At 30.9% G+C, this 15,806-nt stretch overlaps 1 protein-coding gene across 2 annotated transcripts in view; it reads left to right on the forward strand.

Annotated features, from left to right (window-relative positions):
• LOC136971995 (alpha-1,3-mannosyl-glycoprotein 4-beta-N-acetylglucosaminyltransferase B-like) overlaps positions 1–15,806 on the forward strand; it is a 98,607-nt gene that overhangs the window by 41,882 nt on the left and 40,919 nt on the right. The gene's annotated exons all lie outside the window — the stretch shown is intronic.

Raw genomic sequence — 15,806 nt, forward strand, 5'->3', positions numbered from 1 at the left:
TGCATGAAGTGTTCTAAAAATATATTTATCTGTTTCAATCTACACGAATATGTTTGTCTGTCTGTCTTCAATAAATGTCTCTTTCAAATTTATGTAATTAAAATTTTATATTCAAATATATTAAGTAATAACTTTTATACTTAAAATACTAATACAACAAAACTTGTCTAAAACGGAACCTGCCTAAACTGGAAAAGTTCTTCAGAACAGAGAGATTTCCTACGTTAAAAAACAAACTGCATAACCATTTGTTTCTGTAGAAAAACCATTTGTTTCTGTAGGAAACCATTTGTTTCTGTAGGAAGACCATTTACTTCTCTGAAAACACCACTTCTCTGCGTATGTCGTTTTATTTTCCTAAACCATGAACAAACGTATGAAATGCTTTGGTTCATGACAATTCTTTCGTTTCCATTCCGTTTCAAAGAGTGTTAAGGCAGGTGTCCGTTTTATACAGTTCGCTTTTTGTACAGGTTTTACTGTATATGTAGAGGATTATCCTTAGACCATCCTCCACCTCAATATCCATAAATAATAATTATCATTGATGCGAATAATCATTTTTACTCTCACACAAACTTCACTTAGTGTTTTCTATACGAAAAAAATTAATTAGGCAATTTGTCTTCTAGATCTATAAATTGAGAAGCCATTTTTCTATTTAAATATCTATGTGTGTGTTTTTTTTTTCTATCTTGGAGAGAATTAATTGATTTTCGATATTCTTAAAAATATTCCATTCACGATTCACCTGGGCGTTTTTCTTTTTTTGGCATTGAGCCTCGAATAGTTTGATTGATGATCCAAAATGATACAAAAAAAAGAAGAGTAAAGGAAGGAAATTTTTCATAATTTGCAACAGAAACAATCGACTTCTATACTTTAACTTGTTGATAAAACTGAATAGAACAATACAGAATCTTAAATTTTACAGTAAAACCTGTGTAAACCGGACTTTCACGTTTCCGAATATTTCTTCACCGTTTTAAACAGGTGATCTTAAAACACAGAAAATCGATACCTTCCGTAAAATCCTTCCCGCTTAGACAGGTTTCCGTTTTATTAAGGTTCCGTTTTGAACAGGTTTCACTGTATGCATATTATATTACAGTTTTTGTGGTTAATTAGGGCTTTAGTAAGATGGTTTAATTAATTACAGTTTAAGTGCTGCAAACGTTAACTCTTGTACTTAGTTTTTCTTACATATAGGCTTATATGTCTGGTGTCTGTCTGTTCTCTACATCTACTCCTCTTTAGGACCCTGCGGAAAATTTACGCCACCATAAAACTAGGATTCTTTTACCTAAAAGGGAAAGAATAAGCATTGCTGTTTATTCTTTCTGTTGTGAAGTATCTTACAATAATAATAAAAAAATGGCTTCAATTTTATTATGTTTTCATTCTTATTATTCTTTATACTATAGAAAAGTGACTCGTTAAAAATTGTGAACTAATTTTTTTCTTAGAGACCAGCCCACCGGTATTCGATTGGATAATACCAATGAACACTAGTCGTGGGTTCGCACCTCGCTCACGAGCTGGGCATGTTGAATTTTCCGGGTTTTTTCACGTTAGAAACACCTAAATAGGGACCAGTTTCTTATAGAAAGTCCTCCTGGAGGCATCCCCCTCGGCAGATCATCCAGGTGTACAAGAATATTCATTAAATATTTATTCAAGAATAACAAACAAACAATAACATTAAATAGTTAGTGATGCTCATTCTCTTCATCTTCTCTGTGGTTTTTTTCGATTTGGCTTTCTTCTAGCTTGATCTACTAGTTTGGGTAATCTAATTTCTGTCATTCTATGAATATATTTTATTTATTTTGCCACTTATACAGCATATAAGCATGTGCTCGGGCTATTGAGGGATTGGGATTGGTGGGTTGGGTTGAGAGAAGGTGATAGAAACGATAGTCCTTGGCACAGTAGAATCTCTGTGTCCACCTGACATTAGTGACAATATTTTTTTACCTTCTTCCTTACAAATCAGCCTCTAATATGTGACCATATGCCATATATATCAGGTCAGACCGTATATATATCAGGTCCTTATAAAGTGGTCAAGGCCCTATATATCAGGAACAGACTACTCCCGAAAAGTTTGTAATTTTGGGTATTTGCCCGTCTAGACTTGAACCGGGATCCCCAGAGCAGTAGACTGACTCCTTATCCGATCGGCCATTCCTCGAGAGGGGTCACAAATGGGAAGTTTTCGAGTGAATAAAACCACCCAACACTGTTGGTCGTGAGTTCGCGCATCACCAACAAACTGACCACGTGGAATTCTGGGTTTCTTCACATGCCTAACACCGGAATAGGGGGGAAAGTCTCTAGTAGAAAGTCCTCCCGAGGCACTCCCCACTAAAAAGTTTCCCTCGTGTTACAATTTTGTGCCTTAAATTGCCTTCTTCCATCAATTCAATTGGCTATTCTAATTAAAACGTAATAATAGATTTTCCAATAATACTTTAAATAATTTTATAAATAATCATATCGCTCTTGAATATGCAAATTAGTATTAGTTAACGAAACTTCCAAAGAACTCGATCAGTCAGACAATTTTAAACAACTCGCGAGCGTGTTGCGTGGGAATGGAGGAACCCACGACACGACACAATTACAAAGATCTAAACTTTTACAAGTTTATTTGGTTAATCGCATTTTAAATTAACTAATTTATCTTTCCCCGAAATTACGTGACTAGTTCGTGTCATATGCTAATTCTCCAGTTACGAATGATCTAAGATTTGTACATTAACCTTATTTTTAACTCTATTTTTAGTTTAGAATTATGGAAATTAATCCATTTATTAGGTTTTAAACGTATCTAAAATACTAATTTTTTTTAAAAAAAAAGTGAAGTAATTCGATGACTGTTAGCGTGTATCTTATATGATTCATGTGAATTCGCTGAGATAACATTAAAATCGAGCACGAATTTATATTTAGGATACGAGAATAATAATAATAATAATTTATGGGTATGAAAATGAATGCTTAATCATATTTATGTGTTATGAAGGCTGATTATACATACAGAATTCTGTATACATAGCAAACCTACATATCTATATACTGTGCATGTAGTATTTTTTATGCATAACAAACTTACATTGCATATAGAATTCCCTATGCAAAGCAGATCTAAATACCTACGCACTGTGGATACAGAATTCTGTATGCTTAGTATTTAGGTATGTGTAAATGTGCATAATACGCATACACAACTCAAATATTAATTCAAATATTAAATAATTTATCAAGAATAACAAATGAATTTACACTTTGTGTAATTTTTCTTCTGTTGATACAACGCATTTCTATTAATTCTGGATGAACCTCGTAGAAATGATGGAGTAAAGCATCTTCGAATTTACTGTCCCGGCTGTTTTATAACACAGGAAAATATTATAATCGTGTCAAATTCGACCCTCAGGGTTTTTTGCAGATCTCAACGTTTTGACACTCTTGAACCCAGAAAATTCAAAAAAGGAGGGAGAAGTGGGTGCTGTAGGTGTAGGTGTAGGTGTGTTTTGTGCGTGCATGTTGAGTCTATTTCGATTCATATCTCAGGATGGGGTAGAGATTTAGAAATGAAATTTACCACGATAACTTGTATATAAGGGGCATCGATGCCAATAAAATTTGGAGTATAGAACTCAAGAGGTTGGGGAACTAGAGAAGATCACGTTTCATATTCCAAGGGGGTCGTTATTGGCACTTAAACTTTTAAAAAACTCAGCTTAATTTTGAGGATAAAGTCATTTTTTTCTTCTTATAATAATTAATAATATAAAAGTTATTTTTAATAACTTTTATATTATCTTCCCAGCTTTTTTCAAGATTGAGTAAGTGATAACTCGCTACAACTCTCTACAAAACTTTAATTTTTCTCACTTATTTACTGTTTGAAATTTGAATAAATTGTAATAATTATAAAGGCTGGTCGCGTAGGCAGGCAGTAAATTAAAAATCATCAACCTTTCTAGTAAAATATTATTTAAAAGGCCGCAAAATTTTCCTTAAGAAACTAATTCGAGATTGTCTGTGTACCCGAATGACGTTACAAAAGACCGCACTTAACATCTTTCTTCTCTTTCATAAAGTTCGAGAGTATTTCAAGAGTGTTCTTATATAAACAACTTGGGGGTTTTTCCCATATGAAATTGCCTTCTTGTGTGCTAGCGAAATCAAATTCCGATGGTAAACAGGCATTTCCATCATCTTAATATTAGGAATTGAAAATAAAGCGAGCGTAAGTGGTACGTGTGTTTACACTCTCTTTAAAACTGCTCGTGTACAGTATATCATTTAAGATGTGCCCATACTTTAAACTCTACTGCTCTTAGTGCCCTTTGATTAGTTTTATTCTTCACAGAAATCGATCCCGGATTTAAACCTTCTCCTTTTCTATTGAAAAATGTTCGAGTGATCCTCAGTGAAGCTGAAGATGCAATGTTTATCTTCTCGATACACGCATAGACAGAACCGTAAGTGGCCGTTGTTCAGAGGTTCGACTGTATTTAAAAATATATATATAATTTTACGAATAATTGCTAACAATTTAAACTTATTTTTGGTTTTATAATTGGACAATATCCTGATTTACGCCACGCTATTGGACTACTTCTATTTGAATTTTAATCAATTACCATCCTTCCAATTGTTTTCTTTATTAATCCTCGTAAATTGATAAATCAAGGATTTATCAAGATATTTATTTATTTTCCGTATATTAGAACAGCAAAATGAATGAGAATTTCAAAGTATTTTACAGAATAAATCACTATCTTTAGAAGAAATAATTATAATTAACTTATGTAAATGATTCTCTCTATTTCTCGCGCTTCTTCTCCACTCCACATTAAATTTTTGTCTAAAAGAATGCGTGAAATTATAAAATAAAAATAAATAAATTGTAAAGTATAAAATTCAAGTAGATTTTTTCTTTATTTCGTTTAAAAAGTAGAATAGGAATAAATTGAAAACAGGTGTTTTCAGCTTGTTTCGAATACAAATTTAATCATTTTTATTTATAAATTCCTTCAAATTTTCTATTTATTTTTTTCTTTATAATAGAAATTTCGTATTATTTCTTTGTTATTTCGAGTAATTTAATTATATTTTAAGATAAATACTTAAATTTTAGGGGGAAAAATTATTATTTAAATGCGTTTTACTAATAAAATTCTCGGTTTTTATCGCTTTACGCAAATGAAAAATTGTTATTTTATAGGGCATAAAATTAAAAATCTACGTTAAAATTAATTATAATAGAAAGTAATATTATTAAATTATATATAATCGAATTAATTATCATAATTTTAAAGCTTTTCGGGATGCAATTTAAAAAAATTGTAGACCTATAAATTATTATTATCGTTCGTTCGTTGTCTGTCTGTCCTTCTTTAATCTTGAGACCAGGTATGAAAAGCTTAGATACAGGAGGCCCCGATAAACTATATTCGAACTTCCGGTTTAAATCGGAAGTCACGTGATTTCAATTTAAACATTTTCTCCACAATAGCGTTACATAGATAACCGGCAAGACTCTTTTGTTATCAGGAAAGGTATGATATACAGGGGCAAGACACTACTAATTTTAGGTGGAAAGCATATATTTTAAATTAAATTAATTAAAAATATTATTAAAAATTGCAGCCTGACACTTTGACGATGTCACAACAGTTTTTGCTCGTTCTTATTATTTTGTTTTCAATTATATTATTATTTTATTTATTATATATTTCAATATGAAATTTCTTAATAATAATTAAATAATTGGGATAAAGATTATCATTAATTTAAATTAGAAGATGAAGTTTTATTCTTAGTACCCTTCTCTCCTCCTTATCCTCTTTCTCATTCTCTCATTCTCTTACTTCTTCCAGCTCACAATTTTGAATTGGCTCTACCCTTTAAAATAATAATAATAATTCGAATTATGTATGTTATTTAATAAAGGAACTATTCTAAACTTTATAACTACAATTGCAAATGTCATTTATGCATTAAAGCATAAATAACAACGATTTTTTCGGGACAAAATAGAAGTGACGTGTGTTGTAACCGTGGTGAATGCTGTGTACAGACAATAGCATTCCCAGAAGACATATGGATTTGACATCGGGACACACAGTTGATTCGGAAGTGTCAACTTGTCTGACACTTGTATCACGTCTCGTTTGTTTCTTGCTATTCGGTTATAACAATAGTGACGCGTGAAATGTTAGTCTTAAAATTTCGAATAAATTAGCAACTGTTAAATATTTAACGGTCTTCAATTCGATTTTTGTCCTGTGTTCGATGTATTTTACAAGAAATAATTATATTTTCAAGATTACTTCCATTAGAATTTATTCTTCTAACACTGGCATGTGTTAATTTTGTTTGTTTTTTATTTAAATTGCATTTAAATACTATTTAAATACTATTTAAATACTATTATAATTGCATTTAAATACTATTTTATTCAAATTGCATTTTACTATTTAAAGGCAATTCTCAGTAACAATTGGTTCTGTAATAACGAGAAAAAATTTTTAAGTCCTACCTCACACGAGATATCACACGTGACCTTATCTCACCACTCCCTCGACCTTTAACCACCAAAATTTATTAACATCAATTTAACATTATATACAAGTTACCATGCCGAATTTCGATCTTTAATCTTTAATCCGTCCTGAGATATTAAACGAAATAAACGGGAATTTCCCCCCGTTTCTTTGATCTTTTTGGGGTTCAGGAGGTCTCAAAACGTGGATATTTGAAGAAAAAAAAACCCACATTTGACAAGATTGCAATACTTTCCTGTGTTAAATTATAACATCAGGGAAAATAAGACCAGAAAAATAATAACAATAAAACAATGCATTCTTCTACTTGAAAATTACATTTGACCAAAAGAATGCGAAATGTCGTTGCTAGTGGAAAATACAAGAGAGTTTCTAAAACTTTTGTGGATTGTAAATAAGGAAAGCGTCATTAATTTGAGAACATTGCTTTATTTATGCAAAGAAAATTCGTCAAATTAATTAATATATTAGAATGTTATACTTTGCTAAATTATCGTTGAATTTTCAATTTGTATTGCCGTTTATCACGAATTTCTCAAATTAATTAGTGGACAACTTGCTTACGCTTTCTCTTAATTGCATTTTGATTGATGGATTAAACAGAGATTGTCCAGAACCTCAACATTCCATTTGGACCGTTCATTCACCTTTGAAACGTAAACGGTTTCACTAGAAATCAAAGTTATTTTGTGAAAAATGAGGACTTGGATATGTAAATTAACTTAATAAACCATTTATTTGTAATTATTTTATAGTAAAATATAGATATTTAAATTTTGAAAGATTCAAGAATTAATAATTGAGTTAAGGAATGTATGTTTTATTAGAATGAACCTATACAACTAATGTACAGTACAGGAGCAGGGCTGTCGAGAGCTTCTATGAGACTCCCTTTGCCTATTAGAGGGCTCTTTTGCAGCTTCTGTATAAACAAATGAAATGTGTAGAATAATTCGTTTTCAATAGTAAAATAATAATAATTTTATAGGGGTAGGAACCACTTCTGCTTCCTAAATTTTCTTCGTGTCCGGGAAAAATCCCCATCTTCCCCTCTTGACAACCCTGTAAAGAAGCACTGTACTGTACCAATATCAAAGGCTAACCAATAGCCGAGTAGATAACATCACTGAACACTGGTCGCGGGTTCGGGCCTCATTAATAGACTGGAAACGTGAAATTCTGGGTTTTGTTCACGTATGTAACAACTAAATAGGTACGATTTACCATAAAAGTACTCTCGAGAGGCACTCTCTTTGGCAGATCGCCCATGCGTTGAGTTGCCTTATTACACCATTCCCAATCAATATTAAAAGCTTGTAAATCGAATTCTATTTTTGAATTGTATAAAAGCTTATTTTTATTGCATTTTTAGCCAATCAATAAATGTAAATTTGATATATTTATGTAATATAATTTTAAAATGTATAATTTTTAATTTTAATAAAATTCGACACTTTAAAACCTCATTTAAACTTCATTAAATATCATACTTCAACATCTGTACCGCCTACTTTGAATGAAAATCGTATCGACCAATTAATTAATCGATCAATTTCACCGAAGCGTTTCAATAACCAATCAGCATTCCAGTCGATTGGTAATAGTGAAGTATTAATAAACTTTTCAAATCTGATTGGTTAATTTTCAATATTTGTGAATCGAATAGCCAAATCGATTGATTTGTAGGCTGTTTCGTAAAATGACGTCAGTTTTGATAATTTTCTGAATATTTTCATCGAAAATCCTTTAATTCTAAGAATATTTTACTTTTAAATTAATTCTAGTTGAATGGATTAATAGAAATCTCAAAAAAATCAACCAAAAATATGGTAGATGATTTGATATTTTCTAAATAATAGCTTATCACCTCTTCATCAACGATAATTTCTGTTAAGTATGAATTTGAAGTATTCTATTGTTATCCAGACCTTAGTTTAAAGTTAAAAATTGGATTAAAGTTCAGATAAAAATTTAAATTCAAAGATATTTTAGGATTAGAAAATCGAAGAAGAGATCAATCTTTATCTGAAACACTCGAAATTATTGATTCCATTGTATTTTATCAATCACTTTTATTAAATAAAATGTGTCCTGGTGGATGATATAACTAATGTTTTCTACTTTTGGCAACGAAAATTCCAACTTTTTTCGTTTATTTTTTCAATATTCTATGTTCAACTACAGTTGTACGCATTGTTGTTGTCTTCTGAAGTATTCCTATTATAACTTTATTTTTATAAATTGTACAGTACATCTTATCTATGATATCATTTTTCTTTCCCAATAACTTTTAAAGTAGAAAACCATTCAATCAATACTCCTCTCCTTTCAATTATTTTTTTTAGAAATGAAAGTGGGTTGATTTTAAAGAAGGTCAACACTAGATTTATTGTTCCATAATCTTACTGTTTATAGAAAACCTAACAGTGGCCAATCAATAGCGAGGATTGCCCATTATTTGTTTCTCACTTCGGGTGTGACAACACTCGTATCCTCTCTTCTGATTGGTTACTATTGGCTCTGTCACTTCAGGTATGACATCATTCGAATTTTCGCTTCTGATTGGCTAATGTTGGTATCTTACTTCTTTGTATCTTAGTTCTATTTATAAGTTAATTTTTTAAAGTGGTTGTTCGCTTATCTCAGATGTAAACTCTTTTTATGTAAAGTATTTTCGATGTATTAAATATTAATGTAAGCACGAGCAATTATAGTTTCACTGATATTTCATTCAAAATATGTCGGCGAAACATTTTTATATTTCCAAGTTATACATTTTTATAAAATATTTTTTGTTGGGATTTTGAGAAACTTCTTAAAATAGGCATTAAAAAAACTACCTCATATTTAAATAACAAAGAATTTCTGAGAAAAATACAAGGAAAATTTGATGCTAGTGTAAAATAATCTTCATATTTAAAAGGTTTTAACATTATTTTTTTCAAGGTAATTCAATCCATTCGTTCATTTAAAGATGTAATTCTTCTTCTCTCGAATACATCAAAATTAATGAAGCTAGACTTTATATCATTAAAAATTTCGCTTCCTTTTGATAAAGAATGGAAGATGCATAAGAACACGAGAAAATTTTCCATTATTTCACGAACGAAATCTAATTAATATTAAGTACACTTTTTGGAAACATTATCGAAATTTCGAAGGTATTTTAATATCTGGAAAAATTATCGTCTACATTATTAAATTAACGAGATAACAAGACTTTTTTCTCGAGTCTTTCCTTAACGTTTATTAAATTATTCTTTCTGTATCTTACATTAAAAATGAGAAATTACTTTTATCATCGCTCTTTTCCTTCCTGAAGTTTTTGACTTAGTGAAATTTGTTTCTTAATTTACACGAAACACAAAAGATAAATATTGATAAACAATTTGTATTCCGCTTCTATTAACAGAAACCATTTATAAAATGAATTTAATCACTTCATCAAGTAAGAAAGAATCTCTCAGGTTGATGCCCGATAATAAAATAAAATTGTATGAATAAATTATAGAATCATAAGTAAATAAGATATCAGTGAACGAAGACTAATTGTCATCGTTTTAACTAGTACTAGGATTGGATTGGAGTTGATTAATTAATGGAATAAAGCGCGCAACACCTAGGCGATTTGCCAAGCGTGGTGGTTCTATAGGAAACTGGCTCTATTTAGGTGTTAGATATGCAAAAGGGGTGATAAAAAACTGACCTCTATTTTGGTTAGACACGTGAAGAAAACCCGGTTAATAGGAAATTGATCTCTGTTTAGGTGTTAGACTCATGAATACAACCCGAAAATCCGATCGATAGGAAACTGGCTCCGTTTGGGTGTTAAATACGCGAAAAATCCCGGAAAATTTCACGTGATCAGGCTCGAACCCACGACCAGTTTAGTAGCTTAAAATACCCTTTTATTGGTATGTATCAACTGGTACAAACGTTAAAATTCTAAAGATATATTTGAGATAAAAGATAGAATTGAATGAACTCGGATAAAGATGTTTTCCTTAAAGTAAACTGGGGAATTTGTAACTCAGTTTGTAAATATATGTTAATTCTAGAATTAATTGTATTTTCATCCCTGATAAGGTAACAATAGAATAAAAATAAATAAATTAGAATTAATATTAAAATTATATTTGTACTTGAGATAAATGTATTTATTTATATCTGTACCGGATTTTCTCCATTATTATTATTAACATTTATATATTTTGATCCCTCTATAATATCATTATTCGTAAGCAAATACAAAAAAGGAATTATATATCTCGTTAATCTTAGCTTATTATACGTTACTGTAAAAGTTTTATTGTTTTAATTGTTGGTGCAGAAGGTATATTTACTATCCGAATAACAATATTGATATGTAAGTCATCAAGTTTTATTGCCTTCGAGGGTAGTGGAAGTCCTTTCTAATGGCATAAAACAGAAAAATTCAGCAAGAGAGATTGACTCTGATTTCCATTTCGATTTATTGACGTTCTCATTATAATTTAAATACAACAATTTCTATTTTCCATATTTTTTAGAGCAGATGTTTCTAATCTAGCCTATCACTAGGTTAATTCTGTGACAGAGTTACTTGATTTCTCAAAAATTACTATTTTTTTATCTGGGTTCGCATCTCACTAATAGGCTAGCCACGAGGAGTTTTTTAGGTTTTCATCAGTTTCCCATAGTTTCTTCACGGTTACACATTCTAGCTCTTGTACAAAACTTTTTTGTATAGGCCTATGCCAGATGATTAACACTCTGTTTTAGTTTCGTTTATTTTCTCTTTGAGTGGGTTAATCAGTAAGAAACTTAAATCATTATCAAAGAGATTTTGACAGATTCTGACTACATTTATATCTGTCAATTTTGGGAACGAACAAGCCGACAGACGGCAAATTACATGCGAGCATTGCCGAAATTTCTCAGCATCTTTTTCCAAGATTGTTTCCAGATTCATCCTAATCAAAGAAGAGATTCGTATAATAAATGATGTTGTCGTCGCATCCTATTCAATAAATGTTGCCAAAATATTCACTTCAATTTTCTGTAATAATTTAGCTTTATTGGGAGCAAAAAGGGAGCGAAACTTTGTAGTATCTTTTACTTGATTAGCACGATTCGGTTATCTACTCTTACATTATTGGGCTGCAATTTTTAAATTCAGACCTACAAATTTCGCTGTCGCCCGTCCGTCTGTATGTCCTCCGTTAATCTTGAAAACGGAGTTAGATAGGTGAAAATCGATACCAGATATGAAGGAGATATCAGGATAAGTATGATGTACAGGGGTAGGCTTGACTAAAATATAGAAAACTTAGGGGCGGAAGACCCCGATTTACTATATACCAACTTTCGATCTGACCGGAAATCACGTGATTTTTTTTAAATTAAAAAAAAATTATTAAAACTTACAGCCCAATATTGTGACGACGTCACAATTCCACCCGAAAGCTCTCAGAATGAATATTGATGTTCTCCTCATCCGACGTTCCATTTATATATTTTTTCTGGAGTGCATCTTACTCCCTCCTCATCATTTGACAAGAAAAAATAATAAAAGAAGAAAAAAAACCCCCACGAAATTCGATAAAGATATTTCAAACTCGTAGTCTATCGCTCAAACGTGACGAATGATAGTCAGACTCGAGTTAACACTTTGGAAAATTGTAGAATGCACAAGCTTCTGTAATAATTTTTCTTCCTCTTTGCGTTTTTCTTGAAATTGATTCTAGAAAAAAAAAAGTTTAAATTTTATCAGGATTGATTTTTACATATTCTACGAAACTTTTTCTGTATTTTCTTTTTATTTAATATTCCTATAAAAGTGGGGAAATCATATATATATACATTTATTTTTTATATTCTTTATCGAAAACTGATTGAAATCTAGAAAAGTTTAGAAGTGCAGAATGGAGTTTTTTTATTTTTTTATTCTATTATTCCAGATTTTTTTTATTTCGTATTTTTAATATAACTTTACGATTGTTTGGCGTATCGACATCTCTCCAAACGTTTATTTTTTTCTCGTTTTATCGAGGAAGATAAAGTTTTTTAAGTTATGGCAGTGCACTTTTATGATAACGAATTCTAGTATATGTTATATATTATAGTGAATTTCAGCAATTAACATAAGGTGAGAGCTTCTATGGGTTCCTTATGCCATTTCTATATGAACAAATATTTCTGTAATTAACAATTAATATTATCTAGACAAAATAATTAAAGTTCTGCGATAAAACGTTGAAAAGTATGATAAATATAAATAATTTCTTCCTCTGATAATTATAATAGGATGAAACTGTAGAAGTCGTAATTGATTTGGGTGTGGCTCAGCATAAAAAAAAGGCCACGCCCTGACGCATGGTTGGCAGTTTTCTTAATAAAAATTAGCCATTCACGCCTTAGTTGATAATTATAGTTTCCTTGAGTGACGTTTCTTTTCTTTTACTCCATAATTAAAGTGTTTTAAAACAATAGACGTTAAGATTTACCAAATAAATATATAATTTAAATGGTTTCTTTATATTTAAAATGAATTTTCTAGAGTTAATTTGAGTTGCAAAGAAGTAAAGTTAGGTGTTAAATTCCAACTTATTAATTATAGAGGAGTTAGATTAAGAGAAAGTTTCATCGATTATTATCCATGGAAGTTTGATAATTTTGCTATCCATGCAATTATCTTTCGTTCATTTATAGCATTCGATCATTAATAATTTAATTACGATTAAAAATGTATAATAAAGTCCCTAAGTAATTATGTACCGTATATTCCCTGTAATATTACTCCTAAATCATTTTGATTTATTCAATTGTTGAATTTCCTCTTTAACAGCAATTTAGAGGGTGCAATATTTTAATTTAATAAACTTAATTTGGTGACGTAATTCTTTGCGTCAATTGATGATGCAAATATTATCACGTGTTTCATCCTCTGATTTATGTAGATCAACGAAATTACATTTAATTTATCAATCTCTCTTCTATTGTTCTATTTATGTATATATAACTTTTTTACTTTTATGTAATTAATTTTACTTTTATGCTTGTTATATAAAACAGAGGAAAAGTATGGCAATCGTACCAAAATGATCACCCCTTCCCAAATATTTTTACATTTTTGGACTCGAGGACCTACAAACGTCGAGAAATGCAAAAACGTTGGGGATTTTTTATGTATGGGTGTGTTTGGGAGCACGATTTTGTTCATCCATTTTGAAGCTTCATACCTCCTACGCTTTTCATCGAAAATTCTTGAAATTTCGTAGGATCATTTGAGTATTAGGTGGAAATGTTTCCTGAAATTTTCAGGAAAATCGGAAAATCGGTTCGGGAGATATGGTCCCATCCCTTTATATGGGCAGGATCAATCCGAAGACTTATAAAAGTAATGGTAGCAATTATTAGGGATGAAAACAAATAATGTCTGAAAAGTCCAGCTCAGGATTTCAATAAGATTTCAACATTCTGGAAGTGTATTAAATTACAAGTTTATTAAAATGTTTAGAGTTAATCATACGCCTGGTTGCTAACAAGTAGAGGAACTGAAAGAAGGAAGCGAAATTTACTTCAACGATTCTTAATTTTCCGTTTTATAAATGTAAGAAATTTCTGAATTAAATTTAATTTTACCTCTTTAAAAAGAATTTAAATAGAATTTTATATCCATTCGCTAGAAATTAATTTAAAAGAATTAGGATAATCGAACGAGATGAATCTGATCAGTTCACGCTAATAAAGCGTATATAACAAAACCTGTATAAGCCGGAATCTCATCGTATCAATTTTTTCCCGTTTAAGCAGGTTTGCTTGTATATATCTTAGGCAATCAAGAAAGGGAGGTTAGAATTCTCGAATATATTTACGTAGTGTCCTTTTCTAGAATATCTAAAAGTAATATTCACTTTAAGAATAATGAGATGATCTAAATAATACGTGTTTAAAATGCAAATTAATTAGATGATATCTGTTAAGGAACGAATTCTTCTTCTCTTTTGGTAAAAGGCAAAGTTTAGGAAATGTAAATTCAAAATCAATGTCGGTCCAGTCGACAGACGTTCGATAATCTGTATTCGAAGTTTCGTTGTCTGCCAATTAACTGAATATTCAAATTTGTAACTACTGAGAATCAGAGAATCGATTTTCAATCGATCTCACTGTTTACCTTCCCGTAGAGTAAGCTAAAACGTGATGTCTTGCATAGGTGATGAATTTCAGGTTCTATGGAAGGAGCAGTCACTTGATCGCATAGGTGATGAATTTCAGGTGGTTCTATGGAAAGAGCAGTCACTTGATTGCATAGGTGATGAGTTTCAGGTGGTTCTATGGAAGGAGCAGTCACTTGATTGCATAGGTGATGAGTTTCAGGTGGTTCTATGGAAGGAGCAGTCACTTGATTGCATAGGTGATGAGTTTCAGGTGGTTCTATGGAAGGAGCAGTCACTTGATTGCATAGGTGATGAGTTTCAGGTGGTTCTATGGAAGGAACAGTCACTTGATTGCATAGGTGATGAGTTTCAGGTGGTTCTATGGAAGGAACAGTCACTTGATTGCATAGGTGATGAGTTTCAGGTGGTTCTATGGAAGGAGCAGTCGCTTGATTGCATAGGTGATGAGTTTCAGGTGGTTCTATGGAAGGAGCAGAGACTTCCCCACATTGATACATCTAAATTTCTTGAAATTTAGTTTGTTCTTTTATGGTTTCATTTTAGAAGGAGATACCCATACCTAAGGAAGATATGGGTATCTCCTGCTACTTGGCTAGTTCTGATGCTATCTAGTTTGGTACAGAAAGCCCGTGGTAGGAAAAACTTAAAAGGGATTCATCTATTAATAACTGTAGAATCATTAGAAATGCTAGATCGAAGCTGGGGCAGTTTGTTAGTGTCTTTACCCGTAATTAAAATACGTGACACGTCTACAGTTTTCGTTTAATTCTTGCGAATTGTCTGTCATCGATGTTAAATATTTTTTCTAGAAAATAGGATTTCTCTTATCGAAATTAAAAAACAAATTCCTCCACCCCAAAATGAGTTTTTTAAAGGTGAATTTTAGCAACTTTGTCCTCGAATTTCTGGCCAAAAATTCAATTTTGGTGTTCATATACTTCGAAAATTGAAAATTTCCAATTTCAAAGGAGAAAAATCTATACTTTTATTCACTTTTTGGAGACGTAAAATATATTTTTTTTACAATTATTACAAACATATTATTGAACTTTTAATTAAAAAA

Source organism: Centruroides vittatus, unplaced genomic scaffold (genome assembly GCF_030686945.1).
Source record: "Centruroides vittatus isolate TY-2023 unplaced genomic scaffold, ASM3068694v2 contig_2747, whole genome shotgun sequence".
NCBI lineage: Eukaryota > Metazoa > Arthropoda > Arachnida > Scorpiones > Buthidae > Centruroides > Centruroides vittatus.